The sequence below is a fragment of the Eulemur rufifrons genome, chromosome 1 (genome assembly GCF_041146395.1).
Source record: "Eulemur rufifrons isolate Redbay chromosome 1, OSU_ERuf_1, whole genome shotgun sequence".
Taxonomy (NCBI): domain Eukaryota; kingdom Metazoa; phylum Chordata; class Mammalia; order Primates; family Lemuridae; genus Eulemur; species Eulemur rufifrons.
Genome location: NC_090983.1, coordinates 63,855,566 through 63,879,088, shown reverse-complemented (window position 1 = coordinate 63,879,088; position 23,523 = coordinate 63,855,566). Strand labels below are relative to the sequence as shown.

The 23,523-nt window shown below is 37.2% G+C and overlaps 1 protein-coding gene across 3 annotated transcripts in view; it reads left to right on the top strand.

Annotated features, from left to right (window-relative positions):
• TANK (TRAF family member associated NFKB activator) overlaps nucleotides 1-23,523 on the top strand; it is a 90,645-nt gene that overhangs the window by 6,751 nt on the left and 60,371 nt on the right. For 2 of the 3 annotated variants that reach the window (XM_069472162.1, XM_069472155.1), the window contains exon 1: nucleotides 9,159-9,290. The exons of the other annotated variant lie outside the window; for it this stretch is intronic. The gene's annotated coding sequence lies outside the window, so the exon portion shown is untranslated. Of the gene's footprint in view, nucleotides 1-9,158; nucleotides 9,291-23,523 lie in introns of those variants that run through there. 3 annotated transcript variants of the gene reach the window in all.

Here is a 23,523-nt window from a genome sequence, read left to right as displayed (position 1 = left end):
TTCCCCAGTGTATATATTTTTTCTGCTTTGTCAAAGATCAGATGGCAATATGATGATGGTTTTATATCTGGGTTCTCTGTTCTGATCCATTGGTCTAGGTCTCAGATCTTTTTAAATGGGAATATTTTTTGTTATTAATTTCCCTCTGAGCACTTCTTTCACTGCATCCTATAAGTTTTGGTATATTGAAATTTTGTTTTCATTCATCTCTAAGTAAATCCAATTTCCCTTGTTATTTCTTCTTTGACCCATTGGTTGTTTAAGAATGTGTTGCTTAATTTGCACGTTTGTGAATTTTTCAGTTTTCCTTATGTTATTGATTTCTACTTTCATTCCATTTTGGTTGAAGAAGATATCTGTATGATTTCAATTTTTTAAAATATATTGAGACTTTCTTGTGGTCTAATAGTTGGTCTATTCTGGGGAAGATTCCATGTCCACTTGAGAAGAATGTATATTTTTCTTTTATTGGGTGGGTGCTTTATATATATCTGTTAGGTCCAGTTGGTTTATAGCATTGTTCAAGTTATCTTTTTTTCCTTTTTGATTTTCTGTTTTTCTATCCATTATTAGAAATGGCATAATGGAAGTCTCACATGATTAATGTAGTACTGTCTATTTCTCCCTTTAATTCTATCAATGTTTGTTTCATATATTTGGGGGCCCTGTAGCTTGATACGTATATGTGTATAATTGCTATATCTTCTTGAATGACCCTTTTGTCAATATAGAATATGCTTCTTTGTATCTTGTAACAATTTCTTAAAGTCTATTTTGTTTAATATTAGTATAGCCATTCCATCTGTCCTTTGGTTACAATTTGCATGGAAAATCTTTTCCTGCAATTTCATTTTTATCTATTTGTGTCTGTGCATCTAAAATAAGTCTCTAGTAGACAGCATATAGTTTTGTCATTTGATCATGTTGTATTATCCATTCTACCAAGCTCTGCCTTTTAATGGAAGAGGTAATCCATCTACATTTAAAGTAATTACTGATAAGGCAGGACTTACTTCTGCCATTTTGCTACTTCATTTCTATATGTCTTATACCATTTTTCTATTCCTCATTTCCTCCATTAATTCCTTTTTTCCTGTTTAATCGATTCTTTGCAGTATAACTATTTTATTCCATTCTCATTTTCTTTTTTTTTCTTAGATATTTTCTTAGTTATTACCACATGGATTATAATTAACAGCTTAAATTTATAATAATTTAATTTGAATTGATACCTAAGTTTCAGTAACACACCAAAACTCTACTCCTATGCAGCTTAATGCCCCCATTATGTGGTGTTGTCACAAATTATGTCTTTATATGTTTTGCCCATTAATATAGATTTATAATTATTTTTGTCTTTTAAATCATGTAGAAAACTGAAAGAGGAATTACAAGCCAAAAATACAATAATGCTGGCTTTTATATTTACCTACGTAATTTCCTTTACTGATGTTCTTTATTTCTTTGTATGGGTCTCAAATTATTGTCTAGTGGCCTTTTATTTCAGCTTAAAGGACTGCATTTATAATTTCCTTAGAGTAAGTCTACTAACAATAAACTCCCTCAGCTTTTGTTTATCTCATAATGTCTTAAATTATCCTTTATTTTTGAAGGATGGTTTTGCAAGATACAGAATTCTTTTTCTAGAATTTTAAATATGTCATTTCCACTGTCTTCTGGCCTCCATGGTTTCAAAGCCAAATGGGCTGTTAATCTTATTGATGAACACTTGCACAAAATGTGTCACTTCTCTCTTGCTGCTTTCAGGATTTTCTCCTTGTCTTATGCTCTCAACACTTTGATTCTAATGTGCTTCAGTGTAGATTTTTTGTTGTTGTTGTTGTTGTTCTTCTAACTTGGAGTTGATTGAGCTCTCTGAAGGTGCAGTTTCAGTCTTTTATCAAATTGGGAAGTCTTCAGCCATTATTTCTTCAAATATTTTTCTCTGTTCTTTTTTTCTCACTTCTCTTTTACAACTCCCACAAAGCATAGTTGGTAAGCTTGATGGTACCTCACAGATCCCATAAGTTCTGTTCACTTTTCTTCATCCTTTTTCTTTCTATTCCAACAGGTTAATTTTATTTGTCTTATCACATTCCCTGACTTTTTCTTCTGCTTGCTCAAATCTGCTGTTAAACCCCTCTAATGAATTTTCCATTTGTTATTGTATCATCCAGCTCCAAAATTTCTATTTGGTTCTTTTTTATGATTTTTATCTTTTTATTGATACTCTCATTTTGTTCATACATCATTTTCCTGGTTTTCTTTAGTTCTTTGGCCATGGTTTCCTTCAGCTCTTTTGGCATGTTTAGGACAATTGATTGAATGTCTTTTCTAGTAAGTCCAATATCTGGGCCTTCTCAGTGTGTGCTTTTAAAGACATTTTAAGGAATAATTATGACTACGTATTTATTTATTTATTTTATTTATTTTTTTTTTTTTTTGAGACAGAGTCTCACTCTGTTGCCCGGGCTAGAGTGAGTGCCGTGGCGTCAGTCTAGCTCACAGCAACCTCAAACTCCTGGGCTTAAGCGATCCTACTGCCTCAGCCTCCCGAGTAGCTGGGACTACAGGCATGCGCCACCATGCCCGGCTAATTTTTTGTATATATATATTTTAGTTGTCCATATAATTTCTTTCTATTTTTAGTAGAGATGGGGTCTCACTCTTGCTCAGGCTGGTCTCGAACTCCTGAGCTCAAATGATCCGCCCACCTCGGCCTCCCAGAGTGCTAGGATTACAGGCGTGAGCCACCACGCCCGGCCATGACTACGTATTTAAATTACAAATCAACTGCATGTGGAATCACCTACTAAGTTACAGAAATTGTCTATGTTAGCCAATATTTACAGAGTTCCTCCTGTATACCAGGCCCTGTTCATATATTATTTCATTGCACAAATACACACAACTTTTGAGGGAAGTATTATTATTACCCGCATTTGACAGATGAAGAAACTGAGGCACAGAGTTACTAAAGTCATATGGTTAGTAAATGGCAATACCAACATATGAATGAGGCAATTTTTATACAGAGCTCTCACTCATAACTGGCATGCTTTAGCTTCTCTCAGCTTTAGTTTACCTTTGTGGGGGCAATGACCACTTAGACCTCTGCCTGGTGGGTGCAAGTTTCTTTAACATCAATTGTAATAGCCATCCTAACCTTAAAAACATCCAAGTGTGCATCTTGTAATTTCAAGTGTGATACATGTCATAAAGGGGAAAGGACAGGGTGAAATAGGAGCCCATAGTCCTTACCTGGAAATCAAGCATGGCCTTGCTTAGAATTACAAGAAGCTCACCTGCTTCTTATACCTTTCAGCAGAGGCCTCAACAGACCAGTTAAAATATGAGGGAAACAAGTTCTAGGCTGAGGAAACTACATTAGCAGACCCCTGGAAAGGATAGAAGAAATATTTAAAGAAGCCCTCACACCAGAAAGAGGCAGGATATGAGTCTGGAGAGGTGGAAGAGTCCTCATTTCAAGATTAAGTTTGGATTTTATCCTAAAGGTGGTGGGAAGACATTGAGTTACTTTAGGTGATAAAGAAAAATAATAGCATTTACAGTATGATAAGAGAGAAGGTGAAGAGAACAGTTAGGAGGTTAGCATGGTAATTACAAATTGATGGTCGCTTGAATAAACGATGGCAATGGAGACAGAACATGACAATGGGGACACAGATTATATACATACAAGAAATATTGCAGAGGAGTACTCACAGAATTTACCTGATTGAATGACTGATAAATGTTGGAAATTAAAAGTTTTATATCTTTGTTATATGGGCAATGTTTTCTTTCTTTGTTCCTCTATTAACATAAAAATAAACATACAATTTTTAACTCTACTTGTAGTTATTTACCTTCACCTGTTAAAAAAACCTAAAATAATATACCTTCAATTATCAGAGTTAGAATGAGATTCTATCATTTTCTTATTTCCATATATAGAAGATGAGAAATTGAGTAAATTAGCAGAACATATTTGCTTCCTGCCACCTGTCTCCCACCCACTTGAGTTTTTGTTGCTATAATCAGGAAGTTCAGACCACAGTATTATTATTAAATTATTATTAAATAATCATTTATATCTTATGTTTCAGAAATTACTTTAAATTTTCCCATTGTTTGCATTTACATGTTTTTACTTAATCCAATATTTAAATTATTTTAAATGTTTTCTAATATTTACATCAAAATTTCACGTTTCTTGAGTTTTTAATTTTGATTCCTTCTTAACTAACTGAAGTGTATCTTCAACTGTCTCAAGAAATGGGTGATATGATTTCTGAACCCTTACGTATCAGAGAATGTCTTTGCTTTCCTTTTCCATATGAATGATAACTTGGGTAGGTATAAACTTTTTAGGTCAAACCGTTCCCAGGCAATTGTAAATGTTATTCTATCCAGCTTCTGACATTTAGTGTTGAAGACAAGTCTATTTTTATTCCTTCGCAAGTAATTTATTTTTTTCCACCTGGATTCTTGTTGGACTTTTTCTACACTTTATATACCAGAAGACTTCCCACACCCTCTCAAGCCTGGACTAAGACCTCTCCAATGTGCTTTCAGGGTACACTGTACTTACCCCTATTGTAATATTGCAATACCACATGGTGTAGTGATTGCCTGCCTTTTGTACATATGTCACCCACTGTAGAAACTAAGTTCTTTTAAGGTAGGACTGTACCTTGGTCATGTTTCTATCCCTAACTCTTAGCACACAGCAAGCATTCACAAAATATTTGCTGAATAAGTGAATGAATTGATATAGCATTTAATATTGAAATGTTTATCAAGATAGGTCAAGGTGTTTGGACTGTTTTCATTAATATATTTCAAAACTCACTGAGTACTTCTCATCTCTAAGGAAGTATTTGGATTAAATTATCATTTCTCATATCTTCTGATATATCTTTGGTTGCTATTTCTGTCTCATTTATCCCAATTTCTTGAATAGTTTTCACTATTTCATTTAGTAATTGTCATCTATTTGTTCTTTCTGCTCACATTTTGAGAGTTTTTCAAGGTTTTACTCTAGTCATTGATTTAATATTCTGCAATATTGATTGTGTTGTTGATTATGTCCAAATAATATCTGAATTTTGCCATTGCATGTTCTGTGTCCTTACAGCCTTAACTTATCCAGCTTTGTTTTTATTTCTCCTTGTCTCTAGGTCCCGCCTTAACTTAATCTAACAGTGTGTCTTATATTTCATCTCTTTTTGCATAGAAAATAAAAAGCAGATTCTTTCCATTTACTTCTGCTTCTGGTAAACTATTTTCCAAAGTGCTGGCTTTCTTTGCATTTTGAGGACTCTCCTTTATGCAGCATAATCTTTTCAAAGGGGTACTTTGTCTTGTATTCACTCATTCCAAGTCTTATGTCACTTTTACTAACTGAATGTGTGGATTTTACTTGGTTCTTCTCATTATCCATCTGATTGCTATTGGTCCCTCAGCATAGATCTTGGGCTGGGAGACAAATAAACATACACAGTTGACAGCAAACTTTTTTTTTTTTTTTTTTGAGACACAGTCTCGCTTTGTTGCCCGGGCTAGAGTGAGTACCATGACGTCAGCCTAGCTCACAGCAACCTCAAACTCCTGGACTCAAGCAATCCTTCTGCCTCAGCCTCCTGAGTAACTGGGACTACAGGCATGTGCCACCATGCCGGGCTAATTTTTTCTATATATGTTTTTAGGTGGCCAGATCATTTCTTTCTATTTTTAGTAGAGGCGGGGGTCTCGCTTTTGCTCAGGCTGGTCTCGAACTCCCGACCTTGAGTGATCCACCGGCCTCGGCCTCCTAGAGTGCTAGGATTACAGCCGTGAGCCACCGCGCCCGGCCTAACTTCTTATCTTGCAGATGACATTTATCAACTTCATCATTGTGGTTGTTGGGCTAAGGTGAGATCCCTTACCTTTACTGGCTAGTTATTTTACTAGGAAGAGGAGAATTTCTGGTTAATCAGAAACAATTTTTCATGTTTTTCTTGGTAGGAACCATGTATGAAAAATTAACCCCCCAGAGAGAGTCAAATACCCAGCCCTCTCTGCCCACCTTCTTTTGTTACTGGCTTCACATGCTTGTATACAGAGCATCACATCTATCCATCTCATTGGGGTATCATTGGTATTCTCCAAGCTATAGCTTCAAAATGGGTAACAGAGAGAGGTACTAATGGAGAACATTGGGGCAAAGAGGTATAAAATACTACTTGAAAAGTCACACACAGTAGTGGAGTTACTATTCAATTCACTAGTACTTGCCATGAGGCAGTTAGCTTCCTTACTATCCTTGAGGCCAGTAGGCTTGCTTGCCTTTAAACAAAAAAAAATACATGTCTATTTCAGCTCCACAGTTCTTGCAATAGATGCAAAATTCTATCAAGTTTTGGTACCAAGGTGCTTGTCAACAGAGTTGCAGCTCTTTTTATGGTGCCTTTGAGTGAATTAGAAAAAGCACCTGTCCAGGAAGACTCAGGCTGAAAGGTGCAAGGCTTGGCAAGTAAGTACAGCCAGCTCAACCACATACTGTGGCCCTAGTTGTCAGTCCTGCCTTCTGATGCTATTGTAACTTCTCATATTTTTCCAATTTTTCATAGGCATTTTACTTGGAAAGTCTGAGACACAAACATCTAGTCCAGATGTCATCTTAAATCAGAAGTCAACCAGATTCTATTAGTAGTGATATTTCTCATGAAAGATTTGACTGAAATCATACCTGACACTCCAAGTTATAGTAAAGTGTTTATACCGACAAGTCTCCTTGTCCTTAGATTTATATTCAGTACTCTCAATAAAATATTAAGCAGTTTTAAAAATAGTTTCCAAAATACTTTTAATAAGGCTGCAGTCCCTACCTCACCCCCAATGATACATCATTTCTTGCTGACTGAAGTATGTAATAATAGGAATGAAAAAAAAAACAGGAATAAAATTATGTCATTCTTTTAAAGGATACTTCCACAAGTAAATGTCTCAACTCAATTCCTAACCTTCATAAAATAATCTGTATGTGAATTCTAAATAATTCATCATCATTATAGGAAAAGTAAAATGTTCAACACTATTTTAGCACAAAATTCATCCATCTAAAAGAATTCTACCAGCATTAATGCATGAGTCACATATGCGGAACTATACAGCCACTTCTCTTCATGACTACAACATCATGGGAGTGGAAAGAGAGAAAAAAATATATATTTAACAAATGTGTATATCTAGTTTTTTCTTTTCTTATTCAAAGTTTTTAGCATCTCCATATTTCAAAATGCCTATGCATTCAGCTTCAGATTCTGCGTGTATTATTAAATTCTGCTATTTCAATCTGAAATCTTCAAAGCAGCTTCTTCAATTTGTTCAAGCAGTGCTGAATAAGCTGGACTTCATCAAAATTAAAAATTTCTGCTTTGCAAAAGCAAATTTAGCAGAATTTTATTCAAGAGAATAAAATGACAAACCACAGACCAGGAGGAAATGTTTACAAAAGATGTATCTGGTAAAGGATTATTATTCGAAATATACAAAGAACACTTAAAACTCAACAGTAAGAAAACAACCCAATTAAAAAATGGGTCAAAGACCTTTATAGATACCTCCCCCAAAATAACCAGATGGCAAATAGGCATATGAAAAGATGTTCCATATCATATGTCATCAAGGAAATGGAAATTAAAACAACAAATGATATACCGCTACATACCTATTTGAATGACCAAAATCCAGAACACTGATATCATCAAATGCTGGCAAAGATTTGGAGCAACAAGGGTTCTCATTCATTGCTGGTGGGAATGCAGTCACACTGGAAAACAGTTTGGCAGTTTCTTACAAAACTAAACATACTCTTATGTACGATCCAGCAATCATACTCCTTGGTATGCCCTTACCCAAAGGAGTTGAAAACTTTTGACCATACAAAAACCTGCACATGGATGTTTATAGCAGCTTTTTTCATGCCACTTGGGTGAGGGATATTGATACTGAGGAAGGCTATGCATGTGTGGGAGCAGAGAGTATATGGGAAATCTCTGGACATTCCTTTCAATTTTGCTGTAAACCTAAAACTGCTCTTAAAAAAAGTGTTTAAAAAAATTTTTAAGCAGTGTTGTATTGTCATGTTCAACTCAATTACTTATTACAAGAAAATTATTCAACTTGTCAAAATGTTATATTAATATATGAGAAGATTCTGTTAAAAAAATTTTAAATGATATTTTGGCTTTGACTTTTAAAAGTAAGCCCAATATTCAAGATAACCAGGTAGAATGCAATGTAATTTGGCAGGTTTTTAAATCCTTAGACATACTGGCCTAAAGAAAGAAAGATGTGTAAACACCCATGATTCAGAAGTACAGGGAGAAATTGGGGCAGCCAGAACCTGATCCTCTTGCTCTAAAGGGAAAAGATACTTTTCTTGCAGTATTTGACTAAAATTTCTACCTTGGAGAATATTCAAGCATAGGTAGGAGATGGAAAAAATGGGGAAGTCTTAATTCATGGGAAATTTTCTAATCAAGTTCTACTTCCATTTATCAACCATTCCACTTTAGCAAGTACATTTAGTGAAAAGCACTACTAGTTGGAGAAAAACCAAACGAGTGGGAGTGTAGTGTTTCTCAGAGTGTGGACTTTAACCACTTTCACCACATTCATATGAGAATCTGTTGAAAATGCAGGTTCCTGGGCTTCACCCCAGTTGCTCTGAAGTGGAATCTCTCAGAGTTGGTTGGTGAAATTGCATGTTAACAAGCTTCTCAGGTGATTCTTGTGTACTCTAACTCATATATAGGGTGATGTTATTTATTTATCGGTTATTTATTTAGTGGTTATTTATTGTTTGGCAAAAAACCTAGTCAAGACCCTCAAGTAACCTTTAAACCTAGACATTGGATTCCTTACCAAGGCTGACGTTTTCCCTGAGATGGGCAGGGCCTGGCGGAGCGAGGTGGGGCGGGGCGGGGGGGGTGGGGGCCGCAGCTGAGGCGGGGCGGGGAGGAGCGGGGCTTACGTGGACGGAGCAAGTGTGGGCGGGGCGGGGCGAGGGGCGGGCCGAGGGGCGGGCCGAGACTGGGGCGGGACGAGACTGGGGCGGGGCGCGACTGGGGCGGGGCGGGCCGAGGGCTGCCGGCCTGGCCATGCCGGGTGGAGGGTGAGGAGTTAATGGCTCCGCGCGCAGGCGCTGCCCTCTGAACTGGAACGGAAAATAACTTCCGGCTGGAGTCTGTCGGCCGTTGCCGGCGATCTGACGCTTGAAAGACTAGCGGAATCCCTTAACTGTGAGTAAGAAACTTCGTGAGTGAGTTGGTGTGTCCGAATCTCTGGCGATGGAGAACTTGTTTGTGTGAGCTACAGGGACGCGCTGGCAATATGGGCGAGGCAGGGAAAATAAGCAGAGTAACAACGGAGACAACAAGTTCACACATTGGGGAGGAATTTTGTGCGGGTGGAACCCCAAGGGTCCGTGTAGCGGAGCGGACGTAGAAGGGGCTTTCCGGGCCCGCGACGTCAGCACAGCAACGACAGCTCCCGCCCCGACGGCTGTAGGGGAGGAACCTGGCCAGTCTCCGCGTCGGCTGCTCTGGGTGACTTGACTCCTTTGCCTGAAAAATGGGGACGACAGGGCCTGCGGTGGTGGGGTGAGCAGTGGGCCCCTTCAGGAGTGTCCCCGACTTCCCTTCGGGAGAGGAGTTGCCTCCCAGAATCAAGTACTATCGTGGTTACTCTTTCGAAAACTTTTTAATAGGTCCTTTTTGTTGTTTTTCACAAGGTGGTTGCACAATTCCGCTCTCTGCTTTCCTGTATGGTGTCATCATAGCCTGCTCAATGAGAAGTTTTGTAACTTCCCAGAGGGTCACGGAGAGAATGGGTGGCCGAGGCGGAAAGAGCAGAGGCAAACCCCGCCCATAGTGGGAACCCAGGCGTTGGGTAGAGTCCCCACCCAGGTGTAAATGTCGAGCCACAGGTTAAAGGCCTAAAAAGCTGTGCTTGGAAAAAAAAAAAAGAAGAAGAAGAAGTAGAAAGAAGGGGGAAGATAATCAAAGAGGCGTTATGCTGTCTTACTGTTATGCTGTAACAAGCAAAAGTAAAGCAGCCTTGCTATGTAAAGTGTCATTTAACTCACAGGAGATGCTTTTAACTAATTATCATAAGGGAGAAATAGTAGTAAAGGAAGTTAGGTAACTTGAAATTGAAAGAAAAGAAAATGATCTGCTTCCCTATCACGATTGGAATACACGTTCAAACGAGGTGGCAGAGAAGCAAGCAATGTATTCTGTTGAAAATTATTCTGTCCACCTCATTTGGGTGGGACCCTCAAATGATATAACCATGTATAAAACAGAAAGAAAAACCCCTCGGTCCCCTCTCCAATAATATGTAATCGAAGGCTTTCCACATCTCTCCTATACGTACATAGTCATGTTAGTTCCCTTTCTTATGAAAATGAGATTATACATACTGTTCTATCATCTGTTTCATATTAAAACTGTATGGTGGAAGTCTTGCCATATGTAGCTGTATTCTATTGTAATGTGAGCATATTATTCATTTGTGATGTACCATAATGTAGTTAACCGTTGCTCAATGTTCCCTGTCCATACATATTTTCCATTCTTCAAAAGTATCTGTTTCTCATTAGAATGTAGATATATTAATCCTTTGTGAAATGTATGGCATAGTTTCAAGAACTGTCAATGTTTTGGTTTAAAATGCCCAGGTTTTGTATCTCATGTAAGAAGGCAGTCTCCACTCAAAAATTACTAAAATCTTCTCCTATATTATCTGTTAATTCTTATGATTTATTCATTACAACATCTGAAAATTATTTTTGTACATTGTATAGGATAGTTAATTGTTTTCTTTTTTTCATGAGTAACCATTTTTCCAGTAATCATTTTGTTGAAATTGGTTCTTTCCCAACTGACTGGGAATACCTCCTTAATATAGTAAATCCCCATGTGTACATGTGTCTTTTTTTCAGATTCATCCGTTGCTTTGATCCGTTTGTCTCTTCCTTTACAAATACCAATCTGCTTTGATTGTGGCATTTTTTAGTAATTCATAGGGCAAGTCCCTCTTCATTTTTCCTTTTCAAAATTGTGTTGAATATTGTTGCATTTTCTTTCAGATAAAATTTAAAATAAATTGTTCATGTCCAATTAAAATAATACTTTTGAGATTTTAATCATTATATTTTCTAATATTTTGTCATTGGTATGTAGATGAGTGTTTATATATCTGGCCAACTTTCTAAATTTATTAGTTTTAATACATTTTTTCTCTTGAACTTTCTAGGAAAACAGTCATCTAAATGTAATCTTACCTCTTATACTTTCTTTGCTTTAGTCAATTGCTAGCTTCCTCAGAATGGTGATAAATAATAACAATGATTCTGGTCATCCTTATCTTGTTTCTTGATTTGGGGATGTTTTTACTATGTCATTATATATGAAGGTTACTGTTAATTTCTAATAAATTCTATTTATCAAGGCAGTTTCCTTTAATAGTTCTAGCTTATTAGGATTTATACAGAGAATCAATGTTTGGATTGTGTCCAAAATCATTTTTATGATTGGGGAAGGGGAGTGTCTGTTTGCATGGGCTTGCACTTCGAGAACAATTTTAAATAATAGATGTTTGATATTCATTTGTTATATATATTTCTTGTGTTGAGACAATGTCTTCTCATTACTTCTTTTTGTTTGTTTGTTTGTTTTTAGGGATAGGGTCTTGCTCTTTTTGTTTAGGCTAGAGTGCATTGGCTCAGTCATAACTCACTGCATCCTCAAACTCCTGGGCTCAAATGATCATCTCACCTCAGCCTTCTGGGTAGTTGGGGCTACAGGTGCGCACCACTACAACACAGCTAATTTTTTTTTTTTTTTTTTTTTTTGGTAGAGATGAAGTCTTGCTTTGTTCACAAAGCGAATTCCAGGCTGGTCTCGAATTCCTGGCCTCAAGCAATCCTCTTGCCTCAGTTTCCCAAAGTGTTAGGATTACAGGCATAAGCCACCACACCTAGCCTGATCTTTCTATTACTTCCTAACATTTTTATCAGAAACGGAGGTTGAATTTTGTCAGATGGCTTTTTGGCATCTCTCACAACTTATTGTAGGTGCTTTTGTTTTTGACCTGTTAATGATTGTGAATTATTTCACTATATTTCCAGTTTGTGAACCAATCTTACACTTGGTCATGGCATAATATTTAAGCATATATTGATTCCTTTTTGGTGACTTTTTTTTAATCAATAATTGATACTCATCTATGGTCATCTTTTTCTGTTATCTTTACCAGGTTTATTAATAGATGTCAAGATTTTGCTGGGTTTCCTAAAATGAACTGGGAAGAGTTGTTCTTCCTCTGCTCTGAAGTAGTTTAAATAGCATGAGAACTCTGTTCTTTGAAGGTCTAAAAAAATTTACTCATGAAACTGTCTGGGTCTGAGAGTACATTGTTCTTAATGCAGCAATAATATTCAGCAAAATATCCCAGAACAAACAAACAAAAACTCTTTAGAGAAAATACAATTAAATGAAAGACTCTGGAACATCAGTTATGTTGAAAACAAAGAAGTACCACTGTACTGATCTTGGTCATTTCTCCTCCACACACACACAACTTTTTTTTCATGGGCAAGGAAAATGCTATAGGTAGACCGAGGCTAGTAAAAATGCATTGCTATTTTCTCTCCTCTTCTGCAGTTATGTTACAAAAAAAAGGGTGTAGCTTCTACATGGGCAAGTTGGTTTATGCCATGGAAGAAACCAAGAGTGAAACTCCACTGGGAAAGCATTAGTTTCACTTTGTTGTCACTAGCTTCCCAATTTTGCTGGGAAATTTCTTACTTTAAAGGTATTAACCAAGCTGACATTTTACTGTAGCCAGATCCCACAGAGGGTTTCAAAATGAGTGGGTGAGAAAATACACAAGTTTAACATGCTTATACTTATTTAATATGAAGTGAAAATCATTAACACAGATCAGGTTATGTGTGTGGTATATGCACATACATGGAGCAGGGCTGACTTTTAAGGAATATAAGCCAACCATCTAACAAAAACCCACCTTTTTCCTTGACTAATAGTTTACTGTTAATACTTAGATAATAGTGTTAAGTAATCTTTGGTAGAATTATTAATTTTTATAAACAATTATTTCAAACACTTTTTAATCGTTTTCAAGAATATGACCTTAGACGGGTAATGTAATTTAGCAGTATACATCTGTGAACTGTGGAGGATACCTCAAGACACTCATAAGTGTTATTTATAGTAGGATACAGGCATTATGCAAATGCTTGGATGGGTTGAGTATTTATGGGCTATTATAGCAAAAATAATTATTGACATGATTGGGAGCTTGCCCTATAATGAAGAAACACTACATAGCTTTTAATACCGTATCTGTTATTCAAAAGTAAATGGTAAATAAAAATAGCTTGTTGATATATTAAGTTGGTGCAAAAGTAACTGCGGTTTTAGCATTGTTGAAATTTGCTCTTTGATACTAAAATACATTCTTAAATAAATGTTACGTTGTACATGATTTTAATGCACATTTCTCACTTTATTTTTTTTGCTAATGATTTATTACTTGCTATTGATTTGATATTTATTTTAGACTATGGAAATGATGTTAGACAAAAAACAAATCCAAGCAGTTTTCTTATTTGAGTTAAAAATGGGTCGTAAAGCAGTAGAGACAACTCGCAACATCAACAACGCATTTGGCCCAGGAACTGCTAATGAAGGTACAGTGCAGTGGTGGTTCAAGAAGTTTTACAAAGGAGATGAGAGCCTTGAAGATGAGGAGTTCAGTGGCCGGCCATTGGAAGTTGACAGCAATCATCGAAGCTGGTCCTCTTACAGCTACACAAGAAGTAGGCGAAGAACTCAACGTAGTTGACCATTCTACGGTTGTTTGGCACTTGAAGCAAATTGGAAAGGTGAAACAGCTCAATAAGTGGGTGCCTCATGAGCTGACCAAAAATCAAAAAAATCATCATTTTGAAGTGTCATTTTCTCTTATTTTATGCAATGACAACGAACCATTTCTCAACTGGATTGTGACATGCTATGAAAAGTGGATTTTATATGACCAGTGACGACCAGCTCAGGGTTGGACCGAGAAGAAGCTCCAAAGCACTTCCCAAAGCCAAACTTGCACCCACAAAAGGTCATTGGTCACTGTTGGTGATCTGCTGCTGGTCTGATCCACTCCAGCTTTCTGAATCCTGGCAAAACCATTACATCTGAGAAGTATGCTCAGCAAATCAATGAGATGCACCGAAAACTGCAATGCCTGCAGCCAGCATTGCCCAACAGAAAGGGCCCAATTCTCCACAACAACGCTGGACCACACATTGCACAACCAATGCTTCAAAAGGTGAATGAATTGGGCTACGAAGTTTTGCCTAATCTGCCATATTCACCTGACCTCTCTCCAACTGACTACCACTTCTTCAAGCATTGTGACAGCTTTTTGCAGGGAAAACGCTTTCCAAGAGTTTGTCAAATCCTGAAGCATGGATTTTTACACTACAGAAATAAACAAACTTATTTCTCATTGGCAAAACTGTGTTGATTGTAATGGTTCCTATTTTGATTAATAAAGATGTGTTTGAGCCTAGTTATAATGATTTAAAAATCACAGTCCAAAACCGCAATTACTTTTGCACCAACCTAATAAAACTTCACTGTTTTCATACAATACATTAGTTGATTGGCTATTAATACTATTTATCCTTCTTTGTGTCCTCATTGTTTTTTTTTTTTTTTTTTTTTTGAGATAGAGTCTCACTCTGTCACCTTGGGTAGACTGCAGTGGCATCATCATAGCTCACTGCAACCTCAAACTCCTGGGCTGAAGCCATCTTGCTGCCTCCGCCTCCACACCCAGCTAATTTTTCTACTTTTGGTAGAGACAGGTCTTTCTCTTGCCCAGGTTGGTCTTGAATTCCTGAGCTCAAGCAATCCTCTCACCTCAGCCTCCCATAGTGCTAGGATTACAGGTGTGAGCCCCTGTACCTCACCTGTTTTCTAATAAGCATAAATGTTACTATTTAATTTCAACTCGTTTGTTTCAATTATGTTATGCTATGTTTTAGTTTCTATTTCCAGTAAGATTTATGCTGTGGCTGCCATTTCCCACCTGCTGTCTCCTATACTTGCTGCCATGGTTTTGAATCATGTATAAAGGGAAAGAGGAAGCTATTATTTAGAATAGGTAATGAGAATCTCTTTATAGTTCTGAACCAAGATTATGAGTATCCTCAGGAAGGGATAACAATATGAAATGAACTACCTTTTAGGTGAATGGTTAAGTAGTATGCAAAGTCTTTTGTCAAATACTGGGTACAGTATTTGACAACTGCTTAAACAAATTGAGTGGGATTACTACAAGTAATGGTACCAGGCCCTATGCACTGAAAACAAGCCTTTGGAACCTATGTAGGACATGTGTCATGTTTTTCAATCCCTAATCTATAAAAACTTTTTTTTTTAAGTTGTAACATACATATAAAATTTGCCATCTAAACCACTTTTAAGTGTGTGGTTCAGAAGTATTAAATGTATTCACATTGTTGTGCAACCAAGAAAAATATTTTTAAAAGTGCTTTTTTTTTTTTTAAGGAAAAGATTTTGGAAAGTAAATAATGGTAATTGTCTCATGGAAAATTTCCTGGACAGTAAACTTTTACCTTCAGAGATACACTTTCTATAATGGTAATTATCAGTAATAAGTTTTGAGTAAGCAGTTTGAGTATCAGTGATCTGCAGTAGCTTTTACTCATTTTCATTACTTTTTCTTTGAAGAAAGAAGGGTCTACTGAAAATAGGTTGGTTAACATTGAAGACAAAGTCTATCTTTTAAGTCTTTGCAATAAAAGATTACTGGAAATTGAGTGGACAAAGAAAACTAATATGAGTTCCATTTTGATGGCTTCCTAGCAAGCTGAAGTTATGAGTCCTTGAAATATTTGCAGTAGAATGAAGTATGGAGCATTATTCTATTGAGCAGCAGAGCAAACACAATAGGGTAATTTTGCTGTAGACAGTGGCTTGCTATAAGGACAGAAGTTAGAGACTTAGGTCTCTTCAAAATAAAGGATGTATTATTTTAAATTGAAGAAAGTTTTTTAGAACCAGTTAGCAAATCAGTTGTTATTGTGGGATTTTTAAATAGTTTTACTATTCATAACCATTTATGATGCAGCATTTACTATAATGTAATTTCATGACCTCATATATATGGAGTCCCTAAACTAGAAATACCTATCCCTTGATATTAATGTTTCTCAACCTTTTTAAATCTTTATTTTTATTTATTTATTTATTTATTTCATCTTATTATGGGGGATACAGAATTGCAGGTTACATACGTTGCTCCTGTACCGCCTTTCCCCCCAAGTCAGAGCTCCAGGCGTGTCTGTTCCCCAGGTCGTGCGTGTTGCACCCATCATGTAGGTATATATCCCTCCCTTCCCCACCCCCCCCTTCCCGAGTCAGCACCTTCAAGTGTTCTTTTTAAATCTTTATTTCCTTTCTGGTAAACATTAAAATCTCACAAATCCTAGGAGATTATAATATGTGTTCCTTCCCACACAGTCCTTCTCCCCATCTACACCTCTCCACACTGATAACAGACTTTCTTTTTCAGTTCCCTTAGTGATGAATATTCTGCAGATCCCTGGTTTATGTGATTTATAAAAACAGATTTTTAATATTAGCCATTTTTAAATTGTATAGCCCTCCTCCCCCATCTATAGATTCTAACACAGCCCCTACTAAGAAGAGAAGATACCCCTTAAAGATCACTCATGTGCCTAAGCACAGCTAACTAAAGCAATGTCATGTATATATTTACATCAGAGGGGTAGAACATCTATGCCCAGTTTCCCTTCTGATATTATATTGTTGAGTTGTGCATTTGAATCCATAGTACTCAATAAACAGTCTAAGAGAAAGAAGTACTACTGGAGAAAAAAAGGAAGTGGGGCAAAGCTGAGACTCATGGGTGTGGTCTTTGATTTTGACAGTGAAATCTTTTAACTCTTGGAAGATAGCATAGTTCACCAAGTTCTAACATCCAGCAAAATAGAGAACTTTGACTGGGGGGCTTTGGGTTTGATCAGTGGGGTTGTCTTACCTTGATTATCCTGATGCATTTAGCCAACCAGCTTATAGAAAAAATACAAAATCCAAATTCTAACACTGCTGGATCTAAGATATTTAAGTTTCTATTATATCAGCTGCCTGAATGGAACACAGAAGCAGTATAGTGCAATGTACTATGGGTATATCCATGACCAAAGTTTACAACCTGGAAAATGAAACTAGAAATGCAAGCTGTCATTTGAGGAATTGGCTGCTTGTGTTATATATAATAACTCCTATATTGGAAAATGATTTTAAGTAAATGTTAGGAGTGGCAGTTCTCTTCCATTTCCTTTCTTCAAGTAAAGAAAACACACTTATATTTTTTAGTGTATTTAAAAAGTCTGCCTTAACCATCAAGGATAGAAGATGTCTTATTTATATGTATGTACTGTGTTATTGACTGATTTTTTTGCTCTTTTTGCTCTTGATGCTTTTTGTGGGTGAGAAGGCATATAGCTAAGGTACATAAAAGACAGGATGTCGTCTCTCTCATTCACTTATTCACCTCTTTGTCTGCTAAAGTGACAACTTTTTTAAAACAAACTGTGAACTCTTATTATTCATAATCCAAGAGGTTGAGCTATTCATAATCCAAGGGATTGAGAAAGGCTGGTGGCTTTCTTTTCTAGGGCAGACTAGAAGGGGTAGTAGTTACTCTAGGTGATTTCCTTTCCCCATCCTGAAACTGCTTTACATTTGAATTGGTCTCTCACCACAAATGTGAACCCTGGCAGAACCTTTACCCAGAAGCAGAATAGGCTCTGCAGTGGGGGAAACCCAGCAGAGGGGGGCCTTTTCCACCTCCCACATCACCCACACTTGTCTCTACCACCCACAGAAAAGTAGAACTTCTAAAGAATTACAAATCCTCCCAGGGTGGAGATGGTGGAAATCCTACCTTTTATAAAGCCTGTGATTCTTTTCAAACTTGGTATCCCAATCTATACGTATCTGATCAAAGTTCAGCTGTTCCGGTAAACAGGTGATTGGGGATGGAACATTGTTTGGCTCATACGGCCCCAGCCTCAGTAGAGGTCCAGAAGCATCACTCTTTGCCCTTGATTATTACTTTCTTTATCCAGGATTGGTTCACTGTCATTTGAAAACATAATATTGACTGCCAAAGACAACAGACTTAAGAAATATATTAATATCTATTATCAACCTAAGGAAAGAAATTGTAGAATTAATATAGAGAGTTTATTTGGGCCAAGGTTGAGGACAGCTGCCTGGGGCACTCTTCCAAGTTGCCTTGGGAGTCTTCCATTCAGCATTTGTTACAAGCAGATTTTTAAAGGCAAAAGGGACAAAGTCGTTTGACAGGAATTACAGAAATAACATTGATTAGTGACTGGCTATACTTTGTTCAACTATGGGGTGTGAGTTATGGTGTCCAGCGCATGGCATTTTATGGCTATTTGGCATCAGTTAGTCTAGAGCCCACATAGCAAGTAGCTTCAAGAGGTAATTATTGAGCTCACTGGGGAGAGTGCAACATGACTACTGTCACAAACCCTCACATTTCAATGCTCCACTGGGCCTGCTAATTAGAGGGGGCTTGCATTCCTCATATAAAAAGTTTATTTTTGGCCAGGCGCGGTGGGTCACGCCTGTAATCCTAGCACTCTGGGAGGCCGAGGTGGGCGGATCGTTTGAGCTCAGGAGTTCGAGACCAGCCTGAGCAAGAGCGAGACCCCATCTCTACTAAAAATAGAAAGAAATTATATGGACAGCTAAAAAAAATATATATATAGAAAAAATTAGCCGGGCATGGTGGTGCATGCCTGTAGTCCCAGCTACTCGGGAGGCTGAGACAGGAGGATCGCTTGAGCCTAGAAGTTTGAGGTTGCTGTGAGCTAGGCTGACGCCACGGCACTCACTCTAGCCTGGGCAACAGAGTGAGACTCTGTCTCAAAAAAAAAAAAAAAAAAAAAGTTTATTTTTTTTCTCACTATGAAATAAGGAGGGAAGTTCATTTTAAAAGGGGAGGAGGAGTATGGAGAATTAGAGTACCAGTTCAGAAGATTCAACATCCAGATAATAGGAGTCCCAGAAAGGTATATAAAAGAAAGGAAATTGCCAAAAAAGTATTTTAAGAAAATTTCCAATAACTGAAGGATGGATTTCCAGATTTAATGGGCCCACCAAGCACTTATTGCAATGGTTGTAAATAGTTCATGACAAAGTATGGTTCTGAAATTTCAGAATCCTAGGGTCAAAGAAAAAAATTCCTAATAGTTTCCAAAGAGAAAAAAATAGGTTAAGTACAAGATAAGGAATCAGAATGAGTCTGAGCTTCACCAAAAACAAGTGGAAGCTAGAAGATAGTATAGCAAAGCTTTCAAAAGCTTTCAAAATTCTTTTTTTTTTTTAAGACAGAGTCTTATTCTGTTGCCTGGGCTAGAGTGCCTTGGTATCAGTGTAGGTCATAGCAACCTCAAACTCCTGGGCTCAAACAATCCTCCTGCCTCAGCCTACCAAGTAGCTGGGACTACAGGCTACACACCACGACGCCTAGCTAATTTGTTTTTCTATTTTTAGTAGAGACAGGTCTCACTCTTGCTCAGGCTGATCTCGAACTCCTGACCTTAAGCAATCCTTGCGCCTCGGCCTCCCATAATGCTGGGATTACAGACGTGAGCCACTGTGCCCAGTCAAAAGCTTTCAAAATTCTGAGGAAAAATTACTTCCAATCTAGAACTCTTAACCTGGCCAAACTATCAGTTAAGTCTGAGGATAAAGATACTTTCGTTATTCAAGGTCTCAAACGTATTTATTTCCCAAACACTCTCTTGGGAAGCTGCTGTAGGATTTGCTTCACCAAATAGGGGTGTAAAATAAGAAAGAAGATTTGGGATACTGAAAATGAGGGATTCAACTAGAGAGAGATGGACAAAGGGAATCCCCAAATTCAAGGTGAAAGAAGGTCACACGATAAAGGCCTTTCATCAGGAATGGAGAGCAACCAGTCTATATTGGAGCAAGTTAGAAAGCTCACTGAGAGATTCCTCTAAGAAGATGAAATTGATAGAATACCTGAAGTGTCTGAATGTGTTGCAGAGTTATATTAGTGATAATAGGAAATCAAACAAAAATTTTTTTTCAGGGAAAAAGTTTTTTAGGAAAGGAAAAGCAGCTGTAGTACATTATATGGCTCAGCAGTGAATAGCATTACATAGTAATAAGAAAGTAAAAGGTATAGGCTAATCTAACCAAAAGCAGCATATAACTGTATTGGGAAAATGGGAATCTAACCAAAAATAGTATATAACTGTATTGGGAAGATGGGGAGAATAGGAACAAGGGGGTGTTTAAAGAGCGGTAGCCTTATTTTGCATAGAGATACAGAGATAAATACAAAAAAGAATCAGCTAAACGAGTTGTTGCCAAAGTGAAGCAGGAAATAGGGAGGGGAGAGCAGAGGACTACTGTTTTTCTTAAGCCTTATAGAGCTGTTCGACTCATTAAGATGTAGTTATGTGTAGTTTTGATAAAAATTTAAAACCAAATTGGAGGGAAAGAGCTAGAGATTGTGCTTTCGAATCAGAGGGACCCGGATTTATCTTGTTCTTCCACTTTCTAATTCTGTGACCTTGTACAACTTATTTACCCTCTGAAGTTCAGTTTCTTCATCTGTAAAAGGGATGTAAAGGGGGAAGCAGAGGGAAGATTAATAAAAATGAGGTAGTTTATGTAAAGCACCTGGCAAATAGATAGATGTCAGTTCCTCGTCATGTCCCCAGTGCTTCCCATGACAAAATAGGGAACCACCTCTGTGGACTACGATTGTCCTGGTCCTTGGCTGTGTGCCTCTTTGTATTGAAGGCATGTCATTCGGATTTATTTCTTTTCTCAAGTATCTGTAGATAGTTTGAGAATTTAAATAGAATTGGGATGATGAGAGTTTTGGTGGAGGAACATCAAGGGTCATTGCTGCTTGGTGGGAAAAGGGCCGTGGTCACAGTCAAATTTCTCAAGAAGAACTTTAAGACAAATGCCATTAATAGAGAAAATATTTGTCATATAGACTGCTGAGTTGTAGAAATTTTATGAAACCAAGATCAATAAAGTGCTGCTGTTCTGGGCCATCTGCCAAGGTATCAAAATACCTTTTTTTGGTTTTGTTTCGGAAAAAGTCTTCTACCTTAGCAACTGCTATTTTTGCTTCTACATTCTATACACTTCTTCTGGAACAATTCAGAAAGCAGATCACTGTGGGAATAAAGGCCATTTTATGAAAGCCTCTTTCCTTGCCTTGGTGCATATTTGTATGGGTTTTACAGTGCTTTCCAAGCGTGACTCCACCCCCTATCACAATGATTTTAAATCTGTCTCTCATCTCCCCCCTATACAAAGTTATGATCCAGCAAGTCTTGGAGAGGGTTTGCTAATCTGTCTTTTAAAACCAGCCTGCATGATTTTAATGTATTGACAGATTGGAAACCAGTGTCCGATAGCCTGACTCTACCTTAAACATTTTAAACTGGGGCAGATGAGATAGTCAAATGACTTGTTTACTCTCACCCATCACCAAGTATGTCTAGACTGGACACGTGTATTCTGTACTTCAACTCTGATTTTATCTTTGGTTGGCTAGGCTTTTTAATTTAGATTCTCTAATATAGAAGTTGTCTTAATAGAGAAATTAATACATTTTACACAAGATGTGGTGTAGTTAAAAGTTTAGTTTGGAATCTTTTTTTTTTTTTTTTATAGCATCTTTTTATTTTTTTTCCCAGAGACAAAAGGAAGTGAAACAGCAAATCAAAGTTTTTAATCAACTCTTGCTTCCCCACATTATGATGGCACAGCATGTGTAAAGATTTACTAGGTCTGAATATTCACATTTGAGAAAAACTGGTGTGGCCCTGAAAAGGACAGAAAGTTGGGTAATTTTGGCACATATGCAGGTTTGAAAGTTTGGTTTGTCAGGCTACTCAGGGATTTTTGGGTCCTGTCTTGAGGAATATTCAGTAGTTTTAAGGGAGAGGGTGTGTTGCATGGTGTAAAAATATTGGGCCTGGTTTTAAACTTATACATTTAAAGTCAAATTCTAAACATCTTGGGAATGACTAAAAATTGAGATCTGGAAATCTCTGAAACCTTATTTATTTTCTCATTGGAGTTCTCACAATTACTTCTAATAAGACAAGTTGTGACTTGCAAAAACGTTTGCCCAACAGCCTCTAGATGTCCTGAGGGAAATTAAAAGCAGAGGTATGAAAAGCTGTAGAGTCCTGTGCCCAGTGGATAAGAGCATAGAGTAGAGCTTTATAATTATGTAGGCTCTTGCCTGTTCCTATTTATCATCGATAACATTCTCAAGGCTAAATGGCTGCTGAGCAATTTTAAACTGATTTAAAGAGAATTAGGCCTTTTTGTGGAAAGGTCTTCTATCTCTCTCTTGAAATTTTACTCTCTTTTCTTAGAAGTGCTCTCTTCTTTCATAGTGGTTTGGTTCTGATATAGTAAATGACTCACAGATGATGGAGGGGTAGCTAGCTAACCTGTTAACTTACAAGATCTTAACTACTTCTATTTCAAAAATCTTGTGCAGCCTGTGACTTCTCTTACATTGTTATCTTGTGTTTTGGGAGACCTTTTTAAGATTACTCAAAATGTAAGTTTGGTAGAGTAGAGGAGAGAGACCTAAGAAAAATCACACATCCAAACACTCTGCCAGAGAGTTATTTTTCCTGTTATATAACAGTGTGTAAAGTTTCACAGAACAGAGCATTAGATGCCATTCCTATCCACTTGGTTAGTAGTCTTTTTACATAAGATAACAAACTTTTACTAAAATGTCATACTATTTGAGGCATTTTCTAGTTTTCCTTCTGACATCTTCCAGAAAACAAGTGTATGTATCTTCTTTTTTGGTTTGTATTTCGGAGGAAAAAAGTGCATCTTGTGATACAAGGTGGTATAAGAGAGTATTGTTTCTCTCTCTTCACCTTTTCAAAAATGTAATTTCTTCTGCCTCTTTTTTTTTTTTTTTTTTTTTGGTAAAATGATTTTGGTCTGGTTGACTGTCCAAGGATGTACTAGTATCAGAGCACACTGAAAATAGGTCTTCAAGAATACAAACAAGAGGGAACGCATTTGGCCTTTATTTTTTTTTTCCTAGAGATTATCACTCAATTGGTTCTTTCTTCCTCCTCATTATTAATGTTATCTCTTCTAGTACTTTTGTCCAAAATTGAATTCAATATCTTCACCCCCTCCCCTGTCCCCCACCAAAAAATTTTTTTCTTCTTGTGTGGTTTTCATCACAGTCTGCCTAGTGTTTTGAAAAATATGCCGGATGAACCATCTACAACAAAATCACCTGGAGCACTTTGCTAATGAA